General features: G+C 43.1%; 1 long non-coding RNA gene across 2 annotated transcripts; it reads right to left on the bottom strand.

The window, feature by feature from the left end:
- Positions 1–231: 231 nt before the first annotated feature.
- On the bottom strand, positions 232–3,621 carry LOC131200093 (uncharacterized). 2 transcript variants are annotated; one of them, XR_009155499.1, is made up of 3 exons: positions 3,500–3,621; positions 1,990–2,167; positions 232–649 (listed from the first exon to the last, which is right to left on the bottom strand). It is a non-coding gene; the product is annotated as an uncharacterized LOC131200093 (long non-coding RNA). The 2 variants fall into 2 exon arrangements; XR_009155498.1 differs by lacking the exon at positions 3,500–3,621 and adding an exon at positions 3,157–3,247.
- Between the last annotated feature and the right edge of the window lie 7,357 nt (positions 3,622–10,978).

Raw genomic sequence — 10,978 nt, forward strand, 5'->3', positions numbered from 1 at the left:
CCATACGGAGTCATAGCATTGTATACTAATATACTGAGATGCTAATGTCTATCTTACACTTTATTCTAAAAGGACCTAGAGATGGCATTATTCACAATGTTTAAATATTACAAAGATAATGTGGGTGAGAATGCTGTGATGGACCTAGAAAAAACAGTTAAGCAGATTATTTCAACTACTTTGGGGGCAAGTAACACATTACCTTAAATTAAGAAATCACAAAACACCACCTTTTTATTAATATTAAAGCTTGTGATTTATTGAAAGTATTAAGTTATACAGGGTTGCTTTATATGTTTAAAGCTCATTTTGCCAACAGTGGAAGAAAAAGTACTCACAGTATCATTACACCATTTAACCAAAAATATTTTAGATGCAAAGAATTACATTGATCACTATATTAGTGCAACTGCTGCTCCAAAACAATTAACTGAGAAAGGACCTTAAGTTGCTGCAGATTCTTGCCCCACCAACCTCAACAGGCCGGGACAAGTGCAATACCACAGATTTAACACAGCATTGCAACCGATCCCAACCTGTGTAGAAAGGGGTACAACTTAATATACTTTCTTGCCTTTTCACTGCCACAGTCAGTTTTGCATGGATTTGCACAGCAGAGTATCACACAGCTGGATGCAAACCTGCAAAACTAACCAGAGAACAGTGTTTAACAGCCATTAAAAGTAGAAACGGAAAAACAGGATAGATACGAAGTTCTTCAGCTAGTAGTACTTTAAGTGCTCCTAATGCAGTAGATTATAAAACACTACCTGCACTATAAGCACTTTAGTGCTACAGGAGCCATTTAGGATCACTTGTACTGTGGAGGATAACCTAAATTCTCACAATGTAGACATGAAGATAATAACAGGCCACAATCAGTTTTGCATAGATTTGCACAACTACATTCTTCCTGTAGTGCAACTATGCAAAACTAACAGAAGACTGCAAGACATTATTAAATTTTACTTTCTGTTAAGTGACTGGGAGAAAATACAACTTCTTATGCCAGAAGGAGCACTTAGGGCAGTAGATGCTAATCTATTTCACTATCTGCACTAGATGCACCTTAGAACAAAAAGCAGTTATCGTGCGGTAGTCACTGTGGAGTAAATTCTCAAATGCTTTGTGGCGCTTGCCAGCATAATGCTACAAGTGCCTTCACTGCAGTAGGTTCCATAAATCACTACCTGCACTGTAAGCACTTTGACATTATTCTAACATGACCAGGATCTTCTTATTTCAAACATTTTTTCACCTGACAAAAAGAAAATCAAAGTTTCCATTAATTTTCAGTATAAGCAAATAGAAACATAAAACTCATCACTTATTGTAAAAAAAATTCTAATATCTAACATCTTCAGCAGAAGTATCAAAAAGTTTTACAGATCTAACTAGCAGAGCTTGAATAATTATTAAATTGGATATCATGGTCAAACTATGAGGGTTTTTTGAACCATACTGTTTCATAAAAAATATGATCAAAGCTATAGACCAAAATGAACACACATCCTTTATCAAACTCTATTTATAAACTAGTGCTCAATACTGCATTTTGTATATTTATAAAATTAATATGTATATAGTTCTAAGCCAGTAAGTTTCCACCAGACTTGTTATTTTACTCTATTCTCAACAATAGTAACACATGTAACTGAACATTTATCAACACCTGTTGCTTCTAAAGCAATTCTTTCCAGTGAATCCTAAGATTTCAGATTAACCCATCAATAAAAAAAATGTCCAGCTCATGAAGTCAACATTTAAAACTTCCAAGTAAAAATGAAAGCAGTTTCAGGCACGCTTATACTTAAAAAGCTAAGGCTAGTGCCTAATAGGCAAAGAAAGAGCAGATGCCCCCCTATAAACTACGTTTTCTATTTCTTTTTGCAGCGATGCTGCCTTTTTTCCAGTGACAGTTTCCCCAAGGCGAACAACTCCCAAGTTCTCTTCACCCAAGCATTCCAAATCGATGCAATGAAAACTTACTCAATCGGCTTGAACTGCAGGGCAAAACATCCGACTCCCGGTTGCTCCGCCGCCGTCAAGAGATGATAAAACAAGTCGATCTTTTGTATATATAAAAAAAAAGCCTCTCGCGGAGGGGAGGGAGGGAAAAACGGGGGTTTCTCTGCCCTCCGCCTTTTCAACTCCGAAGGCGCCACACCTAACGACAAGACAAACAAGAAAGTTAAGTTATTCGCGGCGTTTCACCAACGGGGTCCTTCGGCCAAGGCGGCCCGAGCCACGACCGGCAAACGGGAGGCGCTCAACTGGAGCTGGCGGGAAGCAGCCGGGAAAACACAATGGCGCCCCCCGAGCCGGGCTCGCGGCTTCTCCGGAGCAGCACGTGCTGCGCGCCGGACCGGGCCAGGCCGGCATGGGCGCCAGGGGGCGCTGCGGCGGCAGGTCAGAGGCACGGCAACCAGCGCAGCGCACTTCGCTTCCTTCGCCCCGCTGCTTTTTCTCTCCACCCCCGCCGGCCAGGCCCGAGCTTGTACTTCCTTTTCGCGTCCCGCAGCCCGCCGGACCCTCACACGCCTCCTCGGTTCGTCTTCGCTCGCCCAGGGGGAGGCCCCTTGCCCCGTTCCCGTCCGCCGACTCCCGCTCGGGCACCGGCGGCGTCGGAGGCTCCCACATGGCCGAGGCCTAGTGAGGAACAATCGGCCTCAGCACGCGCAGCCGCCGCCATGTCCCGGCCCCGCCCCCCTCGGCAACATGGCGCCGCCGCCGCCGCGGCCCCGCAACCGCCGGCGACTTCGCACTTCTCTCGCAGCCCCGGCTCCCTGAGCGGCTCAACGCCTGGCACCGAACGCCGGGAGAGGGCTGGGGCCCCGGGGTCGGCTAAAGGTCCGGCGCCCGCCTGGCCGCCAGGCCCAGGGAACGAAGACCGCCCCCGCCCCTCCCAGAACAAAAGCCCACGCGGAGAGGGCCGGATGACCTCCCGCTTCTCTTTTCCCCGGTCCGGCCGGAGCCCCGGCTCTCAACGCGGCTCGACCCCCACGGGGAGCGCCCCACCCGCACCCTCCGCCCCGCTTCCCTTCGCCCGCGTGGAGAAAAAGCTGCCGTGCCCCATGTGCCTGCCCGCCAGCGCCGCTTTTGTTCTGAGGAAGGCAAGCCGAGGCCGTCTCCCCGCCACAGCGCCGCCGGACTTACCTCGGCCCTGGGCCGCCTCGCCGCCTTCTCCCAGCCCCGAGCGAGGCGGCGGCGGCGGTTGCCGCGGCCGCCGCGCGGCCTTTTCAAATCTCCCTCATTCCGGCCCCGCCCGCCCCCGTGCGCGCGGCCGACTTCTCGCCGCGCGGGAGGCGCCGCCGCCGTTCGGCTTGCGCGCGCGCGCACGGAGGGACGGACGGGTTCCCTCGCCGGCCATGCGCCGGGCCAACCCCCCACCCCCCCTCAATACACTCTTTCTCTTTCCCGGCGCCCGGCCGCGTCCGCCGCCGGCCCCGACCCGCTCCCGCCGCCGAGCCTCAGAGGTCGGCAAGAGCCCGTAACTCACCCGCAGCCAACCGCCGCTACCGTCGCCTGCCCCACCCCCTTCTCCCGCTCTTCTTAGAAAGCACGGAAGGGGCGGGAAGCAGGAGTGGGGGGAGGAGACCGCGGCGGCGAGGATGATGGCGGCGGCATCAAGAGGAGGAGGAGGAAAGGAGGGGGGGGAAGAGGGGAAAAAAACCACCATGTGGATTAAAAAAAAATGAAGGGCGGTGGCTCCCGCCTCCACGTAAATATCCACACTCCTCTGCCCCGCCCTCATTAGCATAGAAAACAAAGTGCTTTCGAGAGGCCGCGCCGTCCAATCGGAGGCGGCCCCGCCCCCCGCACCAAACGGCGAGGCCCCGCCCCCTTACTACTGCTTGTTCGGATCGCTCCTTCTCCCGCGCGCGCGGCGGGAGCCTGATTCATCCCCCTGGCGCGTCGACAGCCGCATCCCTTGGCTGGCTCGAGGGATTCTCCCGGACGGGGGGGGGGGGAAGGCGGGGCTTTCACGAGAGCTTGGCCTCGAGGCCGCCCTCGGCGATGCTTTCCACGAAAGCGCCGGCTTGCCGCCCCCCCCCCAGCTGCGACGCAGCCTGCGAGGCGGGCCACCCCTCTCCCGCCGCCTTCGACCTCCCGTCCTAGGCTGAATGACCCGTAATCGCTCCGGCTTCCCGGAGAGAAGGTCCTCCGAAGCGTGTTTTTTTTTTCTCACGCCGGAGGAACGGAACCTGGCCAAAGCCTCGGTCCGCTGCAAATGAGTCCTCTTTCTATCTCTCGGAGGAGCCCGAAAGAGTTTCCGAAGAAACCGGCGCTGCAACGCAAACCCGGGCGGAGAGAAGCCCCCGGACCCCTCCAGCATAGACTTCAGCCGCGCACGTGTCCCCGACGGAGGCGCCCTCCAAACTTCCCCCTCCTCAAAAGGTTCAAGCGGGCCGCCGGAATCGCAAGGCGAATCGCGAAGGGTTTTTGCTCTTACCTTCGAAGGACGCAGCAGCCTTTCTCCGCCGGCCTTGAGGCTTCACCCTCCTCCGACGTGAGCATCAAGCGGCCAACCAAAGTTTCATCTGAACTCCCCCCCCCGAAAAAAACAACGAGTGTGTGTGTGTGGAGAAAGCTCTGAAACAACCGAGAAAAAGGACTCGACCAGCTGCGCTTCCCCGAAGCAAATTCCTTGCGCGCTAGCCTCGCACCCGGCCATCCAAGCGAGGCTTTGCAGTAGCTCCAGCGAGAGGGGAGGAGGAGAAGGGGGGAAGGAGAAGAGAGGGGAGGGGGATGCCCGGGGTGGCTCTTTGGCATCCCGCCCCCCTCCCCCCCTTCCTGTTGTGTTTGCTCACTCCCGTTAGCGGCTCATTCGCTGGCGGCGGGTTGTTTTTGTTAGATTCGCCAGGGATGAGGAGGAGCCTCGGTGCGCGCGCCCCCTCCCTCCTTGAGCTGGACGTTCGCGCAGCCCCCTCGCCTGGTTGCAAGGATTTGCCGCTTGCCTTGTTTTTCTCTCCCCCCCCCCCCCCACAGCCCTTTCTGCTACCTTTGCTGAGATCGCGTGTAAAGTGCGAGCCTTACAAAGAGGAGCCGAGCGCGCAAAAAAGAAAAAAGGAGAGCTGCCTTTCTTTTCTCTCCCCTCCCTCCGCTTGCACCCCGTCCGGTCTCTTCCCTCCAGCCCCGTCGAAGAAAGTAATTGTCACACACACCCCAAACCGCCTCAACTTCCCCTTCCCGATTGAAATGCAACGCGGGGAAGCGGCGGCGGCGGGGAAAGGGATTTTTGCAGATCGGTACCGTTGCAGGAGGAAGCCGAAGCTATTGTTAATTTACTTTTTTAAAAAATAATAGCGACGCGTAGCAGCCGGTCCCTAGTACCCGACCTTGGGCTCCATTGCAAGATGCGGGTGCCTTCGGGCGGGCAGGAATCCAATCGCCGCCGGCGGCTGGAAAGAAAGCTTCCCCTCTCTTTGCCGCCCCTTCCCCCCTCTCGCTTTAATTGTGCAGGGAGGCGAAGTGTTTCCAAAACACGTGAAAGCTGTTCAGGCGGCGAGCCTTTGACTAGCAGTTAGCACTGTCAACGTTTAAAAAGCGAACAGAAGCATGCAAGGCTCTCGAGCGGACCTTTAACGTGCAATTTTGGGGAAGTTCCTCTTGGAAAGAATCTCCCTCCCTCCTTTAAACGCCGCGCTTTCGATGGAAGAGAAACGGGAGCGTTAAAACTGATTATAAATTCGAGAATTTTATTTTGAAGATTCCAGAACCGGTGCCAAAGGAAATGACATCCAGGACTCACCAGTTTCGTCAAGTGGGGTTGGGGGACCAAGAAAGAATCATAATATTCTAAACAAAAGTGGATGTTGTGAATTTGGCTTAATGTTTCAGTTTGTTCATTGTCATTTAAATCTGATGAATGTAACTTGCTTTATATTATGATATAATAGGGCAAATTCTAGTTTTATACACAACCTCCCCTGTCTTTGATGAGCAAAATTGAAATTTAAAAGTACTTTGTCAGGCCTTTGCTACCTGATGAAGTAGTTTCTGAACAGATGCTTAGAATAGAACAGAATAGAATTTTTTATTGGCCAAGTGTGATTGGACACAATGAATTTGTCTTGGTGCTTCTGAATTGTATTTACATTTTTTAAATATACTCATAACTTCTTATAAAGGGTATATATGCAGGCTAATTTTAGTTTTTTTTCTAATAAAACCTAATGACCTATCCAAGAAGAGGATGTTTAAGTAATAATTAGAAACTGCTTCCCCTGATGTTCCAAAGTTTATTTAATACATCATCTTGAACCAGATTGGTGAGGGAAAACAATGGGATCCAGAGAGATGATTTGTAATTATTTATACTTACAAATAACACTTATAGTGACTACACACACACACACCCACCATATTTTGACTTTTTAAAAAAAAAACAAATTCTAAGCCATGTTAAAGGACATTTATAGTAGACATTGCAGACTGAGCAATCAAACATTTTCATCTTCACATTTTCATACCAGTTTTGATAATGTGCACACACAGAACTGAAATCCAAGTTAGGGTTGCTTCAATTCAGTTATAGTAGGTTCTGTTGAACTGAATTTTAAACTGCAAAAATACACCATACTTACTGAAAAATAAATCCCACAAATTTTAACAAGCTTATTTGTTTATAAAATTTGTATGCTCCCCATCTCTGTTAAGGAGACTGGTTGGCGTACAAGTTATAAAGGAAACAGAAAAATAATTAACATAATTACGCTTAAATCCAAGTAAGGCTGGGAATAAGTATATTAGGACTTTTGAGGAAATGTGCATGGCACACTTCCTGAAAAGTAAGTTTTACTGAATTCAGTGGAACATTGAAAAGACAGCGATTGCATTAAGAATCAAGTCCCACTGGTGATATTTGAAATCTATGGTGATGCTGCTTATCTCAGAGTAAACATTCATACAAATGGGTTGTAAAAGTTTTAGCTTATGTATACAAAGTTGAGTAAATGGTTGGGAAACCAAAATAATTCTATTTTATGTCTCCTCTACTTAGACCAGGGGATGGCAATAGTAATTTTTAACAGACCTCACATTTCCAGGAGAGCATGGGTGGTAAGGTCATTAGCACTAGCTATTTTCACTGACCTCCCTGTCCAAGCCATGCCAAATAGGTTCTTTTACAGGGTGAACAGTAGCAGAGATTTGGCCTCTCCTTTCTTGCTGCAATTTGACTTAAACCTTACCTGGTATATGCTAGATAGGATGCAGGATGAAGGTTGACAATTGGATTACTGTATTGCCCATAAAATAAAAGTTGCAATGTAAAATTGACCTGGGCAGAAGAAGAGTAACCAGATTATTCTTACACAGAGTTTATGCGCCTAGAATTCCCCCCCCCCCCCGAAAATATTAACCCAGTTTACAATATAAAGTGCAGTTGAGATGTGGTTTTGCACACTCAAATTCTTAATTTTTAAAAATTAAACTTGAAACTAATGACCTTTATAAGCTTTTGACAGTGTAAATAGTAGTTGATGCCCTGATTTTGGAATGAATATATTTGGAAATTATAACATAGAAATAAATTGTAATTAACTTTGAGGTTCCATGCATATTTATTTGTTCTGTTTCTACTGGGCCACTAAGTTATCTAACTATTTAAATCTTTTTTTGCACAGCTAGCGCCTTACAAAGGAATTTTGGAATGCAATAAATGGAGATAATGTAAGATAACTGTTGTCTTTGCTCTAATCATTTTAGATTCCTGTTTCTTAGGAAGTTAAAGTTTGTATTCTGGTGCTCTTCATTTATTCCTTACACAATATTGATAAAATTAATCAATTCACTGACTTGATAGTCTGTGTCTACATAACCTTATACATAACAAATTTATTAGTCCATAAGCACTACCATGTTTTCCCAAATATAAGACCCTGTCTTATATTTTTTTGAACCCTGAAATAAGCGCTTGGCCTTATTGCCATGCTCTCAAAAGCCTGATTGGGCTTATTAGGGGATGTCTTATTTTGGGGAAAACAGGGTAGCAAGGCCTACCTTTCAAGGAAGGCTAAGATTATTGGGTACTAAGTGACTTGTTAAGAGTACTAAGAGCCTCTGAGTGCCTGAAACTTGTATTTTCTCACTTGGGGTTTAATAAACATTCTAAAATTTTATTGTTTTAATCAGAAAGTATCATGTGAACTATTTTGGTCTTGTGTGACTCTTGGGGTGAGCCACACCATCCATTCTTAAAAATACACATATACTGTATTGTATGACCTTTACATACCCACAATTAATCAGAAGTTTTGCCATTTTCTCTATTAGTGAAATGGAACTTGTATAATTATAAAAATAAACTATGCAAACAGCTTGGTTGTTAGCTGTAACAGAATCTATAAAATCTTTCCTTTGCCTGACTCCCTTCTAGATAATTTAAATTCTTATGGTAATTACCTGGAAGGACTGAAAGGTAGGCCTGTTTATGTAGCAACAAATGCATGTAGAATTCAGATCTTTAAATTTTGCAAGTTTTTAACTGGATGTTAGGTAGATATTTCTCCATCTTTTTAAAAGGCTATTAAATGTCCTAAGAAATCTCCCAGGAAAAATATCTGTCCACAGTCCTATGACAGGAAAACAGAAGCAAAATCTGTCTGAAAGATACTTGAAGTAGGCTTTAAATTAGAGATTAGCTCTAAAGAAGATTGGTCTGATTCAAAGCTGATAGCTCACTTGAAGCAACTTGAAAAATCGTAGACCAAGAAATTTATAAACTTGGAAGTTAATCTCTTTTTCTCTACTAGCAGATGGAGTTTTCTGCAATCCTCCTTCAGATATGACATCTAAAATCCCCATGCCGTTAAAAATTATTCAAATCAGAAACACAACAGCTAGAAATCACGATCTTAGACCAGAGTTAGGATGCATAATTCAATATTTTTTACCGTTTTTTAAAAAATTAGATCAATAGGTTCTCTTGTCTCCACTATATTTACCCATATTAGTACCAGAAATTTAATCAAGATAAAAAGAAAAATCACTTTCAATATTTAGGCTGCTCCAAAGTAAGCATTCAAGAATTTCTAAACGGAAATATTGCTATTCCATAAGAGAGCTAATGTAACTAAAGGATACATGGAAGATATCCTCAAAACTTTTCTGAAATGGTCTAGATACGTACAACATACCATGCAGTATGGTAAATATAACCATTGACAGTATGGATTTTAAGAAAGTTACAAATACACAAATCACCAAATATATAAAAAGGGGAATAATAAGTAATAGTTTTAGTATGACTTCCTTCTATACTTTTAAGATATTTTAAGTTTTGTTAAATTTGTTTAATCAATCTTATTTACTGTGAAAGAAACAGGAGACCACGAGTTCAAGTGTTGCCATGAAAGCCAGCCAATCACTCTTCACCTCACAGGGTTGTTGTGGGAACATAGGAAGAGGAAGGAGGATTAAGTATGTTTTCTGTCTAGAGTAACTTGTAAAAATAATAAAGGCAGCACACATAAATATATAAATATATAAATATTTATCTGAACATTGATTCCTTATATTTACCACGTATGTATTTTATTGCTCTATTTTATTTTATCTATTTTACCTTGGAATAAGATCCTGAATTTTATTTTTATTTCATCTTTTGGTATGGTCATAAGACTAATAAACTACTAATTACTATTATCAATATATAAACATACATGCATATACACAAACTTAAGTAACAATACAGTTGAAATCTTAAGCAATTCGTTCAAATTACTATGATATAACTAATTTTTGATATGAATTGCAGTAGTACTTTTTAAATGTTATATTTTGGATGACAAGTCAAATTATTTTTGAAATAATTTTTTGAAATAATTTCAAAATTATATATGTAATATTGATATTATAAATTACAATTATTAGTGATACATTTTTATTTTTCTCTTTTTAACTTTTTAACAACTGCCAAATAATAGAATGTTTACAATTTTAATCACATTACATATGATTACAATATTATTGCATTGAAATCTTCATTGAAATAATACCACACCTCAGGGTTTATACCAGTACTGTGAAATGGAAAATATTTCTTTTTGTAGTAAGAAATACGGTTTGTCAATACAGGACCCAGGAATGAAACCAATATTGTACTTCATATAGTATTCCAGGTAGATACTTTTACACACACACACACAAACACAGGAAAAAATACTATTCTCTATGGGAGTATTGATACATTTGATATTCTAAACCTACATATAGTTTCCTGGAAGTATATTTTACAGAACTCAATGGGATAGGCTTCTAAAGAAATATAAACTACTGGTAAATGGAATTTACCTTTGATATGTGAAGATCAGCTCTTTGCTTCATCAATAGGGAAAAAAATAAATAAAGGAAAATAATAGGGAAAAAAATAAAGCATAAAGGCACTAGTTTTTAATGGACTAGTTTTTAATGAAAACATCTAAATTGAAAAAAATACGTTCAGAGTAGAGATACGTTATGTTTATGCTTTTTCTTTTTTTAATACCTGAGCAATAGGATTAACAATTAAAATATTTATATTGTCTGAAATGAACTGGAAAAATTTTGAACCATTTTAAATATTTTTAATGTAAATATTTATAAATGCTGCCTATGGCAAGTTTTACAATTATTCCAACTGTATTTCGTTCAATTATCTTTTCAAATCATAGAAAATAAAGTAGATTTTTTTTCTATGTTTAGAAAAGTTGGTTTATCCCAGGTTTATATAGATGTGACTAATGAATTCTTAAGTTACCTATTTTTCTGTAGTGTATCTTCCACTTTAAAAAATAATAATAATAGGGGATTGATTTAAGTACATGAAAACCTACAATTTTATCTCTGCAAATATATGCACACTACATTTTCTGAATTCACAAACATTTGATAAACAAAGTTACTCTGTAGAATTGCAAGAATTGCTCATCTGCTTGAAATATAATTTTCTTGCCTGATTTTTTTTTGTAATGAATGGGAAACAAGCAAACAAGCA

The sequence above is a fragment of the Ahaetulla prasina genome, chromosome 5, assembly GCF_028640845.1.
Source record: "Ahaetulla prasina isolate Xishuangbanna chromosome 5, ASM2864084v1, whole genome shotgun sequence".
NCBI lineage: Eukaryota > Metazoa > Chordata > Lepidosauria > Squamata > Colubridae > Ahaetulla > Ahaetulla prasina.